Source organism: Centrocercus urophasianus, unplaced genomic scaffold (assembly GCF_019232065.1).
Source record: "Centrocercus urophasianus isolate 14NV4802_14NV808 unplaced genomic scaffold, USGS_Curo_1.0 seq_22, whole genome shotgun sequence".
Classification (NCBI taxonomy): domain Eukaryota; kingdom Metazoa; phylum Chordata; class Aves; order Galliformes; family Phasianidae; genus Centrocercus; species Centrocercus urophasianus.
This window is the reverse complement of record NW_024884778.1, coordinates 13,362,052-13,382,101: the sequence shown is the minus strand read 5'-3', so window position 1 is coordinate 13,382,101 and position 20,050 is coordinate 13,362,052. Positions and strand designations below refer to the sequence as shown.

General features: G+C 43.5%; 1 long non-coding RNA gene across 2 annotated transcripts in view; it reads left to right on the top strand.

The window, feature by feature from the left end:
- The window catches only part of LOC122163040, a 16,898-nt gene extending 1,310 nt beyond the window's left edge, over nucleotides 1-15,588 (top strand). The window contains exons 2-3 of one of the 2 annotated variants that reach the window (XR_006169770.1): nucleotides 2,827-2,913; nucleotides 8,063-15,588. This is a non-coding gene — a long non-coding RNA (uncharacterized LOC122163040). Of the gene's footprint in view, nucleotides 1-2,826; nucleotides 2,918-8,062 lie in introns of both variants that reach the window. The other variant, XR_006169769.1, reaches the window with a different exon arrangement.
- The last annotated feature ends 4,462 nt before the right edge of the window (nucleotides 15,589-20,050 follow it).

Below are 20,050 nucleotides of genomic sequence, written 5' to 3'. Positions count from 1 at the left end.
GGGGGGGGGGAGGGGCGCGCCTCCGACACCGGTGCCCGCCCGGTTGCCGCCGCCGCCCTCACGGACCCGCGCGCTGCCCTGCCCTGCCCTGCGGCCCCGGCGCGGCGCGGCCCGCGCAGCCCGCCCGCCGCGGCTGTTGCATAACCCAAGCATGCGCGGGAGCGCGGGGCCGCGGGCGGAAGCGGGTGGCGGGGAAGGGGAGGGGGCTGCGCGGGGGCGGAGGATTGGGGCGGGCGGCGGGAGCCAGCGCGGTGCGGTGTGTATGCGGTGCGGTACGGCACGGCTCGGCTCGGCTCGGCTCCCCGCGCCCCGCTCTGAGCGGTGCCATCGCGGCCGAAGGCCTCGGAGCGGGACGGGCGCAGATCCGGGCTGCCGCTTCCCCTTGGGTCGGGCGGGGCAGCGCTGCCGCCGCCACGCAGGGCCAGGGGCTGCCGGCACCTGTTGCCCGCGGCTTGGGCTCCCCGCCCTCGCGGGGCCGGGCAAGCGCCGCGCGCTGTGCCGGCCTCGCCGCTCCCTCTGGCGGAGCTGCGCGGGCCCTCGCGGCCGCTATCGGGCAGCGCTACTTGCGGCCCGTCCTCGCCTCGCGCAGCCCAGCAGTTAGCGCTGCCCGCGCGGCTTGAGGGTGCCTGGGAGGAGCGCTTGGATTTAGGCCCTGGCCCTCGCCGTGAGTGCAGATAAATGTACGCACGAACTGCCGGGAAGAGCCCGGCCGGCTGCGGGGTAACCTCGCTGTGGCTGCGTGGAGCCGTTTGAAAAAGGCCCAGAGCTGTGCTTGAAGGAGTAACGCTAGGCTCAGAGCACATCGAGCTGTCTGTGCTGTCTGTTCACACCGATGTTTTATCAGTCAAAAAAAAAAGTTACGAGACTTTGTCGAGGCTGGATTTGCACCTAAAGTGAATGCCCCACCTGAGAGCAGTGATACTGACAGGGCTGTGGAAGTAGTCAATGGGAAATACATTTCTTCCTAGAAATCCGTTTTCGTAATGGTCTGAGTGTGGTTCCCTAAGTAAATAATCACATGGACTTGTTTTCTATAGCAGTCATCACATGTTACAATAACATCTAAGTAACAAAGCACAGAATGTTCTAAAAAGCATACATGGCCGCACTGCTAATATGAGGACAGAAGACATAGGAGAAAGAACAGTTCTATCTACTCCAAAATTGCCCAGAACTTGGTCAAAAGAGCAAGTGCCGCCATGCATGAGGTGCACAGAAAGCAGCTGCTCAGACGTGCCTCCGCATAATAGATGCTGCGGCTGTGTGAAGTGCGAGGTTTGATCGCAAACAGCCAAGGGACAGTTATGTACTCCTTCAATACACTGTTCAGAATCCAATCCTTTCTTTCATTCCTTTTTATTCCATTCTTTAAAACAGGCATTTAAGACATGCTTTTTTCATCTTTTTTTGGCCATACAGAGTGTAGCCCATGCTCAAATTATTCTTGAGGAACAACTGGTCACTGATCGAAGGACAAATCAACATCTGAGCACTTATTTCACAGGATATTTATGTTCATTACTGTTAGGAATGACAAGTCACATAGAAATAAAACATTTCTAAAGGTTACTTTGGTGTTTATTTTTCGTTTGTTCATTCTGTTGCTCTTGTTTTGTAAAAAAGAATACTAGTACAAAGCACCTGAAGTGGTAACTTTGTGATGCTTCCCATGGAGTAAGGTGGGCACAGCGTTACTGAGTGCTGCAGGCTCACTGTGTGAAACTGGACACAACCCTCCCTCCTTGGGAGAAAGAGAAGAGACAGGTAAAGCAGGATGGGAACACAGTGCTTGAAGAAGTCGTTTGACACAAATAGCTATTTTTTTGTTAAGTAATATTTGGCTGGACAAGAAGGCAGTTAGAAAAGCAGTATAATTCATGGAGAGCAAAATTATGCAGGAAAGCAGGTAGAATAAGATTTAAAAAGCAATTAACTGAAGGCATGAAGACAAACAAGGCATTTTTTTCAACAACCAGCAGCAGAAAGCCTGCAGGAGTCAGTCGGCATGTAAGAAAATGGCGTAACAGAGGAAAGGCACTGAGGAGCTTGTTTCTCAGCACAACACATGGCGGTCTGCTAGCTGTGTAAGGGAAGGGTTAATAAAAATTATTATTAAAGTCAGTGACTCATTAAACAACCTGAATAGAAGAGAATTAGGAGTGGCTCCCTAGAAGGAAGGAACTGAACAATCATTAGGAAGAACTAATGAATAACCATGTCAGGGCAAGAACATAGAGATGAATGTTATCATTTCAGTCTTTGTTCGTCTGCTAACGAACTCGGGTCCCACCGTGAGATGCATGTGGATGTAGGCAGTGGAATGGGCTATCCAGGGCAGCCTTGGTGGGTACGTGTGCCTGGAGATAATTGATACATATATCCGTGAGAAATACTGGTTTTATCTGATTTCCCTTATTATTTCTCCTTCTCTCTCACCCTGCCGCACATCATCAAGTTCCTCCTGCCACAGAACTTCACAGTCCTCACTGCTGCTGCAGTAGCAAAGCTGTCCTGTCTGCTTGCAGCTGGGATGGGGAGCGGGCCACAGCTTGTCCTGATGCAGGGCACCCGCACGCGTTGTCACTTCAGTGCACAAGGGGACATGTGTCTGTTCTACTAGTATCTCTGTATGGAAATACAGACATTTGGAATTAAGCATCCAGGAACTGCTGAGATTCTTGTGTTGGCTGAGATGTTAGCTGCCCTATTTCCCTTTCCTGTAATCTGACTGTAGTAGGGGTAGATTGTATGCAGTGATAAAATGGACCCTATCTTCTCTCGCGGTAAATTTTTTGCATATGTACTTATTCAAATTTTTGTTTACAGAAGCTTGCAGACTCTTCGTGTGGATTATGTAAAAACAACAACACTTCTGCTGGGACACTTGTCCAGGTTGACTCACCTCCATCCTTAGTATGTGAGTTTATTAAGTTATTTCATTGTTTTCCCTTTTTTCCTAAGTTATGGGGCATGCCTACCGCTTACCCTAAAATACTTCCAAAATGAGAAAAATTGAGGTAGAAAATTACTTTGGTTAGAAAAATTGTCAGTCACTGGAGTCTGGCTCCAGCTTTGTACCACAGCAGTTTCTGCCAGGTGAGTGTCCCTTTCCTGTCTCTTAGCTCAGTGCAATTAAACTATATAAAATCATACAATTTATACAACTAAAGAATTCCTGTTTTCAGGTATCCCTGTAAGCTTTCAAAATATCTACAAAGACCATCTTGCTTAGCAAACAGTAACTTTTTTCAAATGTCTAAGATAGCTAACGGTGGAACGTTTTCTTCTTAGGACAAAAAGTTGTGCATATGGGAGGCACCTGAGTCATTGAAATGCTCATCAGTCTCTCCATCAGCATCAGCTCTTAGATGATTTTCAGGCTATTTCTGGAACTTCTTACATTTTCAGCTTTCTGCAAGATGTGATTTGAGAAACCTATAGGTGATTGTTCAGCTTAAACACATTTAATGCTAAAACAGTTCAATATTCCCTTAGTCTACAGGAAGGAATGTTATGCTTCCAGCAAAGGTTGGGTAATATCAATTCTCATAGTTTCATTTATAAAACTTTATCTTTGCAAAGCACTTTCCCAAAATTTTTAGTTTCTACTGACCACAATCAAATTCCAGTATTTCAACTTAATTTGAAATTCAGCTTCCAAGTGAATTTAAACTGGTGAGGAGCTGGTGACACTAGTGGCCAGTGAATATGCCTTGCACCTTTTCACTGGTATCAGCTTTTTCTGGTGGCTGTGTCCGTATCCAGTCTGGTTTGGTGCAGCATTGAATTTGCGCAGGAGAGCTGGTGCTCAGGAGGAGAATATTCTTCTGCACATTCTCACTGACAGCTATGAACTGCATCAACTAATTTTGCATCATCATCACTTGCTTTTCAGTAACCACGTTGACTTTCTGCCTTTCTCAAGTTCTCTGTCTCTTAGTGTAAGACTGACAACTGCTACGAGGACTTTAAGAGATGCACAGTAAATGACCGTTTACTGACTTCTTGTTTTTCTTTCTTCCTTCCCAGCTGGCCAAATAGACCCTTAGTGTTGACTGCTGTCAACTTTCATTGACCCTGTCAATGAATTGTATGTCCTCTCTGCCTAGACCTCTCTGCCTATCCGAGACACTGTTCTGTTCTGGTGCTGAGGAAGTCTGCTCTCCTCACTTGCTTCATGTAAATGGTTGCTGGTGGTGACTGTACAGGAAGAAGGCGTGTTTTTTTCCCTCCTACTGGCACATGCTTTTTCACTTACCTTAACAGAATGTATGTTTATCCGAAGTACATTCTTCCTCATTACATTTTTCACTCTTAGTCAGAAGCCATGTTGTGGTAAGCTGTTTTATTTCATACCTCTTCCTTTACTGTCAAGACGAACACTGTTGTCTCTTTGTTAATTCCTCCCAAACTGCTAAGTTTTCCCAAGCTGTTGTGCACTCAGTGTGTTTTCCACATGTGTCCCGTGGAACATTCCTATGAAGAAGTGCATCCTGATGGCCTACCTACACTGTGCAGTGGCCCACCAATGGTACCAGTGGTGGAATGATTCCTTATCACTTGGGAATTCCACTTGGCGTCTTCATTTTGCAGGTCTGTTGCTCCTGTGACAGAAGCAGCACGATTATCTCCCTGTGTTGTGGTGGTGCCCAGCAGCCATGCTAGCAGTTTGGTGCCAGCTGCTGCCCGCGCGCCTGGAGCACTGCTGTGGTGATGAAAAAGCCCCACCTACATCACGTGTTGTACTACCTGGTGCTTGTTCCTCCTCAGACAATACCTATTTTATGTGTTTGAAAAAAAGCAGGTTTGGGAAGTCTGTTTTGCCTGAATGATCTGTACAGCAGTTCACAGTTCTTGTACAGAATGAATACTGAGGCAGAGAGGCTGAGTGTGTCACAGCAGAGGGGCCAGGAGGAGCTTGGTGGCTGCCGAGGTGGGCATTACACGGCTGCTTGCTGGCAACCACTTCTGCACTGCACTTTTTTTCTGTTTTCCTGGGCCAGCTGACCTGCTAACATCCCCATCTAGTGTATTTTTTTCTCTTCCAGTCTTTTCCAAAGGCATCTGCCACTTTCCAAATACTTTCTTTAAGCCATTCAAGTACCAGTAAAATATGCTAGGCCAACATTCAAATCCTTTGTGGATGGAACATATCTGAAAACATGCCACTTACTATGGGGATGGCAGAGGAGGAGAAAAGATCCCTGCAAGCCTGCTGTGAAGGCCGTGTGCAGATGGAGCAATGTGTACCCCGAGCGCCCAGGGAGAGGATGGTGCTTCGGCAAAGCAATCGCCACACCAGCAGAACTGCAAAACACTAAATTATGCTTAGAGACAAACCTGCCGGGCACAGACATCCAGCAAACCATAATATTACTGTAGCAAACCTCCGGGGCAAGCCAATGACTGGCAGCAAGTCCCCTGAGTGTATGGGAAAGGCGGCCGCACGGGGAGGGGCCATGGGACGCCAGTTGGAAGAATTACTCCTTTCAGAGAACAAGCAGTGCTTTCACTGCCATGGTGCACACTATGCAGATTACATCAGGTCCATTTGCCTGCTTTAATTATTTTGAAAAAACAAAAGCATGAAAATTTTCAGATCTAAATTTGAATTTTCAAGAGTAAAAACATAAATAATAAAGGCATTGTGGATCCAGCAACAGGAGCTGGTGGAGAGCGATAGCATTAGTTCTTAGAAAACCTGGAACAGTAGCATGCTGTTCCCTTGGTATTAATGACTACTTGTGTGAGACACACAAAAAGCCAGTATTTGAAGTATATTCTACAGTGCTTTATGCAGAGGAATCAGCAGTAGTACAGCTACTGACACGTTACTATAGCTAGATGTGACAAGAAATACGATACCTTTGCAAGTGGTGTAATCTGAAGAGATTGTAGAAGCTAAAAATATATGCTTGGACCATTTCAGAAGAGCAACTCTAATATTTTAAAAGCATGTCGTTTCTGTTGACATTTATGCTATTAACACAAGTATCTAAAGCACGTGAGTGAAAGAGTTCACTACCTAAGCGTGGAGTAAGAATGCTAGGTTCAGGAACACCGTCCAAGCCAGACCTTGGTTTTCAGACTGCTAGAGTAACTTAATTCTTCATCTTACCCAAATGTGGTGCCCTTAGATTCCAGAATGTCACCCCTGAGACCCTTGCCACTGTATCTTCTGCTGCTGCAAAAAGCCAAGTTCTCTATAAATCAAGCAAAAAAAACAAAACAAAACAAAAAAACCCACCTGTTTTGAAACACAGAGTGGTGGAGCAGTGGATGGTCAGTTCTGCAGGCACATTCCTTATAGCTCTCAGAAATCCCCAAGTTCTGGCATGATGGGCAGGACACAAGGGGTGCTTTGTGCCCTGCCCTCAGTCCAGCTCCATGCAGGGCTGCAGCGGGCACAGGGTGAGGAGAGGCAGCAGTGTCCCCTCGCTGCCCTGCAGCCCCATTAGCCTGCTCTGGGCTGTGCACCGATCAGAGGGCTGCTAATTGTGTCCTAATGACAGCCTAAATGACACTGCTGATCATTTCAGAACCATCAGATCACTAATGACTAGCAGTCTGTGTGGTGCTTTAAGCACAAGGAGCACTATAAAAGTATGAAGTGACATAATTAACATTCACAGTGGCCTTCAGCGCCATCCAGGTTCCAAACTCTTGGTCTCGTGCTCCTCACCCAGCCTCTTCCCTGTCCACAGGTGTTCTGCAGCACTCCAGAAAGACAGGAAAGAAGAGCAATTAACGATTGCTGACATGTTAAGTAAAACTCTACAAATATTAATAAAATCTGCTAGTAACAAATATTAACTAAAATCCTCAAGACTTCCCCAATGTAGAATGTCTTACCGTAAATCAGATTGGATCTCAAACGAGCCTCAGTCAGCAGCGCCAACAACATTGGCATAATTTCTGCCCACAGCTCTGTGGGACCCACGGGTGCCCAATTTCAGTTCCCAAGGCTGGCATGTCGGCACCCGCCAGCAGCACGCTGCTCTTGATGGAATGTTTGCTGGAATTCCCTCCAAGATGCCCACAGTCTGTTGAGGAAGCCATTTTCCAGAAAAAATATTTAGAGTGCAAGTCGCAGTTTTCCCCTTCAGAAATTCAGCCAAAACACACTGAATCTGCTAACCACTGACAGCACGGTGCTGGTCAAGATGTTTATACGTAAAACAGTGTGTCAGTGAGATGAAAGTACGCATCTTGCCCCTGTAATAGATATCCAGTAATGAAATGGAAAAGCTTGCTAAGCCCTCCTCTAAAATACGTGCTTTTAGCTTTTTATTTGAGCTCAAGAATATAGGTTAACTGTAGTGCTGGGGATTTTAAATGCAAAACCAAAGCCATTAAAATTTTGAAAAGACTTTTACTGTTCCAAGAGAAAAGGAGGTTTGTTTTCTCATTGGAAAATAAAATGCATGTAAATAAATCAACTAATGTTGATTTTTTTTTGGTGAAGATTTATGTGAGATTAATCCCTTTACAGTCCTAGAGCGTATTAGGTTTCTCTAATCTACCCTCAGTTTATGTGAGATTGCAGCACAGCAGGGAGCGAGGAGCAGGCTGTGCTCAGTGGCCAGGCACACTGCTTGGGTACACGATGCACCCAGAGCCAGGGAGTTTATACCTGCAGTTGCACGAGCACCTGTTTGTGTGAATGAGCCCTGAAACTGCTTTAAAAGAGACCGTTGGTTGTGTGGATAAGGTGTCTGGTCACAGAACAAAATTGGCACTGGGAATGAATTTTGCAAGTGATTTTTAAGATACCTATTTTTCAGTCCTTTGACCTGGGAGTTCTGCTTGCCATGCAAATGATCTGTCTGGCCTGCTCAGGTAGTGCTGTTGGAAGGTTATTGGGTTCCTCTCCTTTCTCTGTAAGGCTGTGCGACCATGGTGTCTTTGGAAATGAGAGCCTTGCACATTGGTACTCAGTGATTGTTGGCTTTTTCTTGGGTGTTGTTTTTTTTTTTCCATTTGTTTTCCCTTTTTACTACATCAATGATGTTTGAACCCAAATAGATAGAAGACAAAACCATTCCTGCCTTTTCTGTTTCAGGAAATGCTCACAGATCTGCCAGTGTGCTCCTGCAGACCCCACAGCCTATACAGAGCAGCAGAGCTGAGCAGGTATCAGGTAAGTGCTGGTCTGGCAAGAGGTAACATTTAAATGTACACCCACATTTTAAAATTAATGATTTAATTTTTTTAGAAGGGTCTGAGATATTTGTGCTGTAGCTCTTCTGCCTGACAGAAGGAATATTGATTTACACAGATTATTTTCTCTTCATTTATCCCTTTAATGCTGTTTCACAATGTTTAACCTGTGATCTCCTCAACTTTAATGTAAGTCAGAAAAACAATAGAAATGTATTGAATTGAATATTTATGAAGAATGCAAGAAATGAAGAGCTAACCTATAAAGTTTGTCCCTGGAAAACCCCACTTAAGAAACTTGTGCAAATTTGTATGGAGGGGAAAAAAAAAAAAAAAGTAAATATTACATAGTTCTCAGTAATGAGAGATTTGTGGTTTCCAGAAGAATCCAGTTTGGTTCTCCAGATACTCTCTGCATATAGACTGACTTTTGATCCCCTCCTGCATAATACAGCACAGGAGCATGCCTCTTAAAGTCCTGCAGCAGTTCAGGGCTGTGGGTACCTTTGATGTGCTGCTCTCCTGGCACAGAGGCAAGTGGGCTTGGTAGCAGTGTGGACAGGATGGTGGTCCAGGCCAGGCCGACCCACCAGCACGTGGCTGCTGAGCTGCTTGCCCACCTCGCCAATTGCACCCCCAACTTCTGCTCTATTAATAGCCACGTTACAGCCAGATCAGAATATAAGGTCTGGGATGGGCAGCGCATGCTGAAATAGCTTCAGGACTGGGCTGCAGTCAAAATGAGTCTGTGGTTTTATTTTTAAACCGGTTAAGCATATTTTAAATTGAATAAGCATTGTCAGAACTAATCATATCTCATACCCAGCGTTCCTCTGAACACTTCAAATACATTTCTCCCAGAGCCTCATCCTGGCCTGCAGCTGAGTGGTTTTGGTGCCATTGGGCTGACTGACTCAGTGAGGGTCACCCGCTTACCTGCTGGGGAGAAAAAGCCCGTATCTGCCTGCGTGGTTACCAGGCTATGGTAACCAGGTAACAGCTTAGCAACTTTGAAAAAAATATCAGCAGAGTAACTTTGAATGGAGGTAGATGAGCAATGCTCAGACAGCCTCCCCCATTCCCCAGCCATACGCCAGCAGCATCTCGAGGAGCTGCAGGGCTGCGGCTCACCCACCGCGGCCGTGTGTCCAAGCAGGGCTGTCCCAGGACAGCCATCCTCCTCCTGTTCCCTTTGTACCAAAACACCAAACCCCACAGCATGTCTGCAGAGCATCCTCCCACAAGCTGATTGTTGTTCTTACACTGTTGTGAACAAGCGTCAGAGCTGCACGTGGAGCTGAAATCTGGCACCAGTGTGACGTGACACATCCACCACAGTGAGTGTCCAGCACCAGGCAGCATGCTCCCCTGAGGGCTGCGCTGCCTGCAGGAAGGGAACTGCAGCACAGAGCTGGGTGTGCCTAAGAATGATGGCATTAGTGCAAGTGCTGCTCACTTCGTTTCATCTCACACAGCTGAAAAATACTTCACAGTTTAATTGTTTTGCTTAGGTATTATTCTAGCAATCTTAAAGATTACCCTTTTTAAAATTTATTTATTTGTTTTTATTTTTATGCCACTTCTTTGTCCTCACCACCTGTGCCTTACTGCTGAACGTATTACTGTGCAGTTAAGGAATCCCTAAGTGCTAATGGCACACAATACTCCCAGAACTCTTTACAGGCAATTCTCAAATTCTGCAGTAAAGCTGCAGATTATGAGAGCAAATGCCTACCTCCATCCACAGACTGGAAGCTTATCTAAACTGGCATCTGTTATGTACTCTGGCAATTACAAACATACTTGAAACTAGACGTGTTTGAAATCTGAAGGAAGACTCATCTAGTAACAAAAGTGAGAAATGACAGCCCGGAGCTCATTAAAATAAAAGTTTTTAAAAATAATGTACTGAAGATCTTGTGTACTAAATAACAAAGTGATTTTAAATGCCTATGTATAAAAAGTGTACAGAATGAACAGTAAAATCCTGCCTCCAATGAGTTCTGTAGGAATTTCACTAGTCAGTGCAAGGGCACCTGGACTCTACCCACGCTCTCTGAGAGTGCTTTTTGTATTGGCTTATGTAACATGGTTCTCTGGCAGAATTTAATTAAAGAGAAATGTGTAAAGCATTTGGCATGAAGTAGTCAAAGTTTTTAACATACACTATTTAGAATGAAATCTAACTTAGAAGCAAATAACACTAACTTTGTGCATTTCAATACGAATTACTTAATGGAGAAGCATTTTTACTGTTAACAAGTATGTCCTATAAGATTTCATTTTTAAGATCTAAACAAATTTAGAGGCTTTCTTTGAAATGTTGCAAGCTGAAGCAAACTCACTGACTTGACTTTATCTTTGCTCTCAATTATACCACAGTCAACAATTCTTTACTGTAACTTAATACTGAATAAGTGTTCTTGCTGACTGCTGAGATCAAGTGGGAGGAGGAGCTCGGCAACAGTAGAACTCTGTTACTCGTGCTTTTATTTACAGCAGCAGTTCATATACTTAGTGGTTTTTATTTTTAGGCAGGAGAAATATAAAATATCCATGAGGCTAAAATTACTGTGTTTGAAGATTTTTGGTCTGAAAAGTTCTGTGATTCCCCTCGCAGAGAGGGAACATCTCTGACTTCTCAAACAATCTGCAGACTTTCTGAGGCAGATAGTTTAAGGCATGTGTTTTGGACTGCACTAACTTATAAACATGTACAATTAACATAGCTTTCTTGTTATGGCATTCAAGTTACCAGATCAGGATGATACATTAAAAAAGCATGCAGATAAGGCATCATTTGCCCAAACATGTCATCAGAAACTGCCTTTCTGAAGGTATGTCTCAAGCAGAAGAATGAAAACAGATATATGATATGGTTCTGTTTCAGAGCAGTCATAGTACCACTATGATGCAGACTGCCTTCACGACTTCCTAAACTCAGCACTGACAAAGGGAGACTGATCTGAATTCTCAGAAGCGTTATACTGAACTCTCAGTTTAGTACAAAAATTCTTGAAAATATATTTGGTGGAGAACTGAGCCCAAGTGACATTACTGGAGAAAATAAGGTTTCCTTTGGCATGGGTCACTGCACCATGACAGCCTCTGTTCTTTGGAAGTGTCTCTAAAATATATCAGATTATTTCTCTCCCTTATAGTCTCCTCCTAAACAAAAATAGAATGATTCAGCTTCTTCACAATGCTCAGGAAAAAAAAGGAAGTTAAAAATAAATCTCAGTTCCTTTTAGCACACAGACCACAGCTGTCTTTTTACCTTTAAGGATAAAGCACGCTGGTCCCATTGCCCTCTTCAAGGCAGCAGGGTTATCACAGGACGGTTTTTTGCTATTTGAGGGGCTGTTCCGAGTTAATCGGTGCTTACAGCAAGGAGAACTTCAGCAGTGGTAGAGAAGCTGGGCATCTTTGCTGCCTGCAGGACTACCACAACATGTCTGACTCCATCACCAGAGAGCTGGCATATAAATGGAATGAAAAATTCACTGAAATGCTTTGATGTTACATACGAATCTGAAAGGAGTAGGAGAGTTTGTTTTTAAAAGGAAATTAATGAAAGACCTAAAGATATGCAAAATAATGGGTGGTATAAAAGAAGATAGGGAAATTCTTGTTTTTCTCCCAAGGTAAGGAACCCGGGCATTCACAAAGGGAGGTATATTATGCAAAAAACAAAGCAAAACACAAAAGAACCCATTCCCTGTTTGATTTCACACCGTGCCGTTGCTGCCAAGCCTGCCACCTGACTGGGCACAGCCACACCGGGGACCCCAAAGCAGCTCTGCTTACTGCTGCCTGATCGCAGTCACCGCAGGTCGCAGCCATGAGATGTTGCTGCGCTGAAAGCTCATGACTCGAAGTGAAAGACTTTGCAGGAGTTAAAAAAAAAAAACAGTGCAGAGAGGTTTTCTCATCAGAAAGCCTGCTGAAATTATGCCATTTTCCTTGGAGGAAGTCCTGTGTACATGAGGAATTGATATCTACCAACGGCCGTGGCAGAATATTTCTGAGGAAGCACCTTGTTCATATTTTGGCAGCACGAGAGTGTTGGTTTTTTTTCCCAGTTGCAAAAGTTGCTCCACCTGCCACAAAGCCAATGGTTCCAGCCTGCCGCCCTCATTCCATGGTGTGTGGTGCTGGGGTGAGCACCTTCCATTGCGGCACAAATCAAACCTATCCCTGTGCACCTGGGGCCGAGCACGTGTGTGAGCCATCGTGCCAGGACCGTGGGCCCCCCAGCCAAGGGACCGTGGGGCACACTGCTCACCACATCCCATCTCCCTGCCTTAGTTCAGCACAGCTGATTTTTCTTTTCTGCTCTTTTATTTATTTATTTACTTATTGCTATCCATTGTAGGAATAAGAAAAAAAGGAATATGATTCCTTAAAGGATACATCCAATGGAAAAAAACAAACTCAACTCTAAAATGACTATTTCAGTGATGACTTGTAATCTGTGCAGCTTCATCTACTTGATAATACCCAGCTTAGCGTTAGATCTAAAAAAAGAATGAAATGAGAAAATCATTCCTTTGATATGCATTAAATTATTCAGTTAGTAAATTAGTGAATCTTATTCTGAGTGTTATTAGCTATTAGCATGTTACACTTCTTGATGTTGTTTATGAAGAATGCATATGAAAATGAGGAAAAGATTTCCCTTTTGAAGTTGTTGCCACTTGAATTGTTGACATTTCTCTTAATTGGTGGCTGTCCTCTTGAATGCAATATTCTGCTGTCTGTTTTTGTGAGATTCCTAATTTTTAATTTCTCCTCTCGTTGAGTAGACTTTTCTTTTTTTCTTTTTGAACGAGTAACTATCAAAATAATTAGCCTTTTTCGAGGTAACCACGTTCTCCTAAGATATTTATTAATGAGTGTTTTCCCCACTCAGTATACTTAGGCTTTTTTCATTAGAATTCCAAGGTCGCCTGTGGGCCGGTCGAACCACACCTGGTACCACTGCAGGCAGCAGGAACTGTGCTGTAGATTTCAGGAGGAACAAAATTAGTCCCTAGGAATTAAAAAAGAGCTTGGCCTTCAGTTTGTATTAGAAATATGCCTATTATGTAGGAAAACCTGCAAACATTTCTTCAGGCTCCAGAGTAGGGTTGAGGAGGGAGTGAAAGCTGGGGAAGGACAGCAAAGTAAATCGATCAGAACAAGGACACTGCCTTTAAAGGACCTGTTGTTTTCAGCCACGGGGCCAGCAAGCCTCCGTTACACCGCTGGATCTCCAGCACTGGAGATGTGTACCTCTCTTTTATTTAAAGTCAGTACAGGTTAGATAAAATTGAATCCATTCAAAATAACAGTCCTTCTGCATAAGAAGTTATTTTCTAATGTAGAATCAAGGAACTGCAATTTGAATGTATTTTGTTTTAGAAATGATTGACCATCTTGCACTTGCAACTAAAGAGCACAGCAGATAACAAAGCTCTCTGGAATGTTATATGTTGCTGCAGTGATCTAATCCCACTCTGTTCCTGTTTGGCTTCTATAAACCTTCTTTTCCCTTTCCTTGCTCTTGTCTTTAACCTCAAAATCTGCCTCGCACGTTGCCAGCTGTTCTCTTCCTGCTGAAATGCAATCTCATTTTGGCATGCTAGGCTCTCTCCTGCCTAGTTGCTCTTTCAAAACAGGCTGAACATCATCACCCTTTTGCTTCCTCCGCCTCCCTGCCTCCTCCTGGTCTCTCTCCCTGCTTCCTTGACCCTTCATCTTTAAGGAGCCTTCAACACAAATGTAAATTCACTCACCATTCCTAGACAGTCTTCCGTTCCAACTAAAACCTCAACTTGCGTCCTGGCATACCTTCTTGCTACTCTCTTCAACCTTCTTTTAGTTTGTGCTCCCCTGTCACCTGAACAAATTCCAGTTCTTCGCTTTTCCAGCAAGACCAGCCTCCTCCAGCTCCCTCTTTTCCTGATAGCCACTGGCGCTACCTCCAGCCTGAGAGCTCACGCTCACATCAGCTATGAAGCTGCCTCCTGACCTTACTTAAACACATCGACATCACCTTTCAGATTGAAAATCAATATGGAAATAGGAAAAACAGAAGGAAAAAACAAACAAACAAACAAACAAACAATTAAAAAAAAAAAAAAGCAAGATAATCCAGTGTGGGTGCTTATATACAGCTGACCCCAAACCGTTACAGAATCATATCTTACAGGGAAGCTTCACTTTGGAGAAAAGCAATGTTTATAGAGAATTATTGTATTTTGTACAATGCTACTGAGGTAGCTATTAAAAGTTGTATGTTGTAGTCTAAAATACTGCAGTGCGGCTCACAGAAGAGCCAGCACGGGCTGTGAAGCGGCCTTACATGGTGATCTATTTCTGCCAGAATATAATATAAGCTATTTCAAGAACCCATTTACAAGTAAGCTGCCTGGGTAGAACCCTGCCTCACTGAAATCAATAGGAGTTTTGCCAGTGACATCAGTGGAATGAGGTTTTCCTCTCATTTTTAGCTTGTGCAAAATTAAATATTGGGTCAGGAAAACTGTTAGTTCTATTGCATGCAAGTGCCAGTGATTTTAAACACAGCATTTGCTTAGGAGGATTACTAAATGGAATTTGCAAAGTGATTTGTTAATGGAAGTTATTTTGTTAATTCATCCAGATTTCCTCCTTGGTTGAAGTGCTTGAGCATACCTCTTCTGCACCAGTAAGAGCTGTGTGCTGCAACTGCTGGCCTTCAGCTGGGAGAGCGCCGTGCTTCCCTTCCCAATGGAAGAGCAACAAAAGTGGCACTTAATAGTACAAATTCGTAGCTTAAGAGGTTTGCAAGCATCTAAGTGCTGCATGTGCTATGATCATTTATCTTTGAACTTGTTGGTAACAAAGCGTAATTAACAAGTAAGCTGTAGGAACATGCAATTGCTGCGTATTTACATGATATGTGCCAGGCATTGTGGTGTAATCACAGAGTCTATACCTGCTCTGTAGAATGAGGTGCATGGTGCACAGTGTGCTCTATTTTATAGTATTTCCCACAGCCGCCCAGTGAAGCAGAGCACAGCACAGCAGGGTTTAACGACACGCTTTGCTCCAGTGGAGGCAATCCCTGAGGATGGAGCTACACAGACCTGCACCCAGCACCGGCATTTTGGCATCACCGTGTGTCCTGCTCGCTTGGGTGGCAATGCACATGGAGCTCAGGTTACTTATGCTTTGGATTGCTGCTCTTTCAGTGATATAAATGGAGTCGACTATGCAGTAGGGCAATTTTTTTCCTCTCACGTATAACATGATGCATCTGTATAATAATTACAGGTAAAAGAATGCATGAAAAGAAACTATTTCCTATGAAGCTTTTTAAAAACACATGCCAGCATGTGATGACTTCTTTGCCCTAAAATTCATTAGGATCAGATTACCAAATGTGAAGTTGCATAATGTAGGCACTGGGGGGGGGTGGGAGGGGAGGAGGGGGAAACAGCTAGTGGTGAAATGTGCAAAGAAATCTGATGCAACTCCAAGCTAGTCATCTTTTACTTGATTCAGCATAAATCGCATGTAAAAATAAATCAAAATACTGTATTTGAGATTCACTTTCGGCAGCAAAAGGAATACTGTGCTTGTCAAAGTGACACAAGAATTTCTGTGCCCAATTTCTAAAATGGTGTCATCAGAACACAGACATGAAGCATTACCCATTCTGAGCAGAAAATACAGACCGTGATGGGCAGCAACACAACACTACTCTGGGTATAGTACTGACTTGACAGAAACGCTGATGTACCTGTTGATGCTTATGAAATAAAATGCAACTTCAGCACACAGGGAAGCAACCTAAGAGTGGCCTAGTCTCCTCTGTGTGGAACAAAAAGCTTCTTCCTGCAGCTGACCGAATGGTCCAGAATTAATGAATCCCAAGTCACTTATCAGCACCAAGAATTAACATTTCAGTCCGTCTCAGAAGATACAGCTCAGGAACACTGATAAGGTGCACTAAGTCCTTGTTATACTGATGAATTCGAATATAATTTCAGAAGAAGCTGATTTGGAAGGAAAACATAATCTCCTTTTGGAAAATTCGTATCTGGAAAAAATGTTAATTGGTTTTTGACTTGCATTCCTCAGTCACTCTATACAGATTGTTTTTTTAATAATTATTTTTCAAGATTTTCATAAAGTGTACCTTTTGCAAAGGACCTGGGAAGAGATGCCCACACATGTCCTAGGCACAAATGCAGACGCCATCAAGATTTCACGAGTTGTTAATTTCCACTTCTCCTATGAACAATCATGAAGTGCCTGGGTGACAGTTGCAGCAACTGTTTACATTATCTAAAATACCAGCACAGTGTTTTTGCTGCATACCAACAAGAGCCGAGGTCCATATTCTACAAACGTTTTCAAAGGAAATATTTGAGGCAAGTTGCCAGCCTGGGGTTTGAAATTCTCACTGTGGTTAATGGTGGCATGCCGGGCTGGGGTTGACTTTTACCTACTTTTCAATATTGCATATGCATTCCAGTACTTTCTTTGTAAGAGGACACATGGTAAATACTCAAATCCCTCTTTTAAACTTTTATCTGAAAAGATGCTATTTTTCAAGCTGAGAAGGGCAGTTTCCTCCCTCTGTTCAGGGGCAGATAATTTCAAAATGAGGACTTTCCACTGGCTTCAGTAGGGTCTGGATCAGACACCTCTGCCCGTGCTTTGATAGAGTTGTTTCTCATGAAGATGCAACAACAACCACAAGAATCCTCTAATTATTTCTGGAGAACTAATGAATAATTTTTCAGTGGTGACATGTTGCATACTTTCAGTCGTTATTTGGAGCCCAACCACTCTATGTGCCATTGAAGGCCTTGTCTCGCATAGACAATTTGTGAGACAAATTGGGATGATGCTTTTCAAAAGCTCTGGCTAGGAGCAGCTCCCAGTTGCGAAGCGTGCAAATGATGTTCTCTTCATGGCTAGAAAAGCTATCAGCTAGCTGATGTGAAAATCACAGATGCTGATAAACTGTGAGCCTCTCAGTGAACATGTCTGCCTAAGACTGACATGATTTTCTGTAATTCCTGCTTTCTGTGCAAGATTTCTAGGGAGGGGCTTTGAAAGTGAGAATTTTCCCAAGGAGAACAGGCAGTGGAAACCCGGCTCTTTGATGTGGCCATGGAGCTGAGGAGCAGATACCATGAGATGCAAGTTCATGGAGGCTGAGCAGAATTAGGACAAATGTTTGAACACTCCTCAGCAAATCACTCACACATGATTTATGGAGGGAATTACTTGCAGAACGGTTACAGCACAAGTTTTCCAAAAACATAAATTCAGGAAAATCAATCTGCTAACAGACAAATAATGAACAGAGGAAGAGGAAAATATTCTCAAACAAATCTGAAACTGGAAATTATTCACTCAGCTCAGTTTACAGTGACCAATTTTTATGGTAGTAGGAGCTTGTGGAGTAGGAGGTAACTGTAAGAAGAATGATTGATTCGGTGTCTTATATTGCAATTCTGGAAGGGGTTCAACATCTAATTTAAAAGCCATTTTCTTGCTCTTACCTAGTAAAGAAATCAAAATGATAGTCACTGACTGTGAGTTTTGGGCAGATAGCATCTATTTTGTGTCCCTGAAGTCCTGTGGTCACCGACACAGGCTGGTTCATAACAAAGAGCAGTTACTTATTATGAAAGGCTTCTCTTGCCCGAAAATAAACCTGCCTGAGGAAGGATATTGCTGTCATAATCCTCTTTGCATCTTCCCATTAGAAGGGAAAATATTTGCCCTTCCAGAAAACACTCAGAATTGGTTATAAACTTGGTGCTTTCCTTCAGCCTGTGAGTTGGGGAGACCTGAATAAACTGCATCTTCTCCAGCCCATCTTCATTCCTTCACAGTAATTAAGAGAGCAGTGATTTACTTCCCCCTAGGAAGAAGACTTTGGGCATCCCTCTCCCAAGGCCTAGCCACAGCCTGGCACAGGTACTTCCTGCTCCAGACAGAGGTGGCTCTGAGCATCCTGCTTATGCCAGTGACACGATGGGTGTACAGCCAACAGTAGATCTCCTTAACTCCTTGACTTCCTGATTCCATATTTAATTCCTAATTCCTGAGCAGGCAGTGCTGCCTTTCACAGGGATGGCAGATAGGAAGGAGTCCACTTCAGGCCTACAGCTCTATACCGCTAATATGTCAACTTCAACAATTTACATCTACAAGAGCTTTAACTGACAACAATCTGAATGCAGACAGGTCTCAGCCAGCCTCTGTAGAATGCTTGACCCAGCTCAAAACTTACCACTAACCTTTGCCTTTATCCTGCCCAGAATCCCCCAGACCGTATGCATTTGGGAACCTGGGCTAGAGAGGGTAAGAAAGATATTCTGCTGCTGCAGCCCCCCAGTCCTGCTAGCTTTTTTGTCTGTTGTTTAATCTGTTACACATGATCAACTCCTCTGTGTTTCTGCCTGGCAGAATCCATGACTAAAAATATCCTGTGAGTATACGGTGCGTGCTGCAACACTGGCAGAAAGTAAATAAGACCACAGTCCTCATAATCACTGTTTTTGCTAAGAACTACTGCTCCCAGCAGACTGGCTATTTTAGGCTGTAAATGGAAAGCTGAAAATGAGATTTTCTTTCCCTGCCAGTTCTTCTCCTGGGAATTCTACTGCTTTCTGCTCTGCACCTACTCTGGGTGTTGATGGCAGCATGCTGCTAACACTAGCTCATAGGGGATGGATCACTGGAGCTCGTTCTGAGGGGTACATAGGAACATAGGAAATAATTTCCACTGGTATCATCATATCATTTGGATGAAGTGTTTGATCAAAAGTGGAAGGGGATATTTTGATTTATTTCATGAGTCAGGTGGCAGTTCACTTATATTCAGTCAGAAAGGTATTCTTTAGCTCTCTGCACTTCCTGTTCTAATACTGGTAAATGTATTTGCCTCTCTCTTAATTTTGCAGACCACCTTTTAACCTCTCATTTGATGATCTAAACACAAACACTCTTGATTTGTAGTCCCATTGATACCAGCGATGCCTGGCCTTGTCTCCATGATATAGCACCTAGATCAAGCATATCATATAGATCTAATGAAAGATCTTTGCACGGTGTGCAAATCTGAGGAGCACTAATTATCATTCTTAGACTTCATGCATTATGCATCTTCTGCTGGAAAAAGCTTTGTGTTTTCAGGAATTCAAAATATTAGGCTTTGCTACAGCAACATGCAAATCTAAGAACTTGAGAACAAATCATAATCTTTAGCATTAGCTGTATCTTTCTGATGGCTCAAACATTGTTTAGAAGGATTTTCTAAGGATTTTCCAGGAAACACCCTATCTATTTCGTGGCATGGACACTGCTGTTGTGTCAGGTCTGTATATCCCCATTTGTGGAATACCACTCAAGAGCATCCTTGGAGTTGCTGAGTAGCTGCTGATTTCTTTTAATCACCTGTAGTACTGCTGTGGAGTGGTCTGTGTATATAAAAAAAATTAACTTTTAACTTCAGAAAAACATCAGTCAAACTATTTTCTGCACTGAGGAGAAGGAGTGGGTTTTTCTGGGAGCAAACCTACGGGATGACCTCAGTCAGCAAGGGTCATCCCTGGCACGAAGCGGATGAAGGAATTTTAGATGACATGAGAAAAAAAAACCAAAAAACAAACAAAAAGAAAACAAAAAAACACATCAGGAAACAGAAGGTTTTAAAGGATAAATAGAAAAACTGCTTTGCATTGTGCCAAGACATCACATGTGATAATCACTGTCATAATTATGATCTGTTCTCATGGTATTCCCTTTTGCTTTGTCATTTACAGTTATCATGTGCTTATCTTCGAGCAGTCTGATACTGTTCACTGCTTGGTTGGTTAGTCCTTAAAAATATTATTAG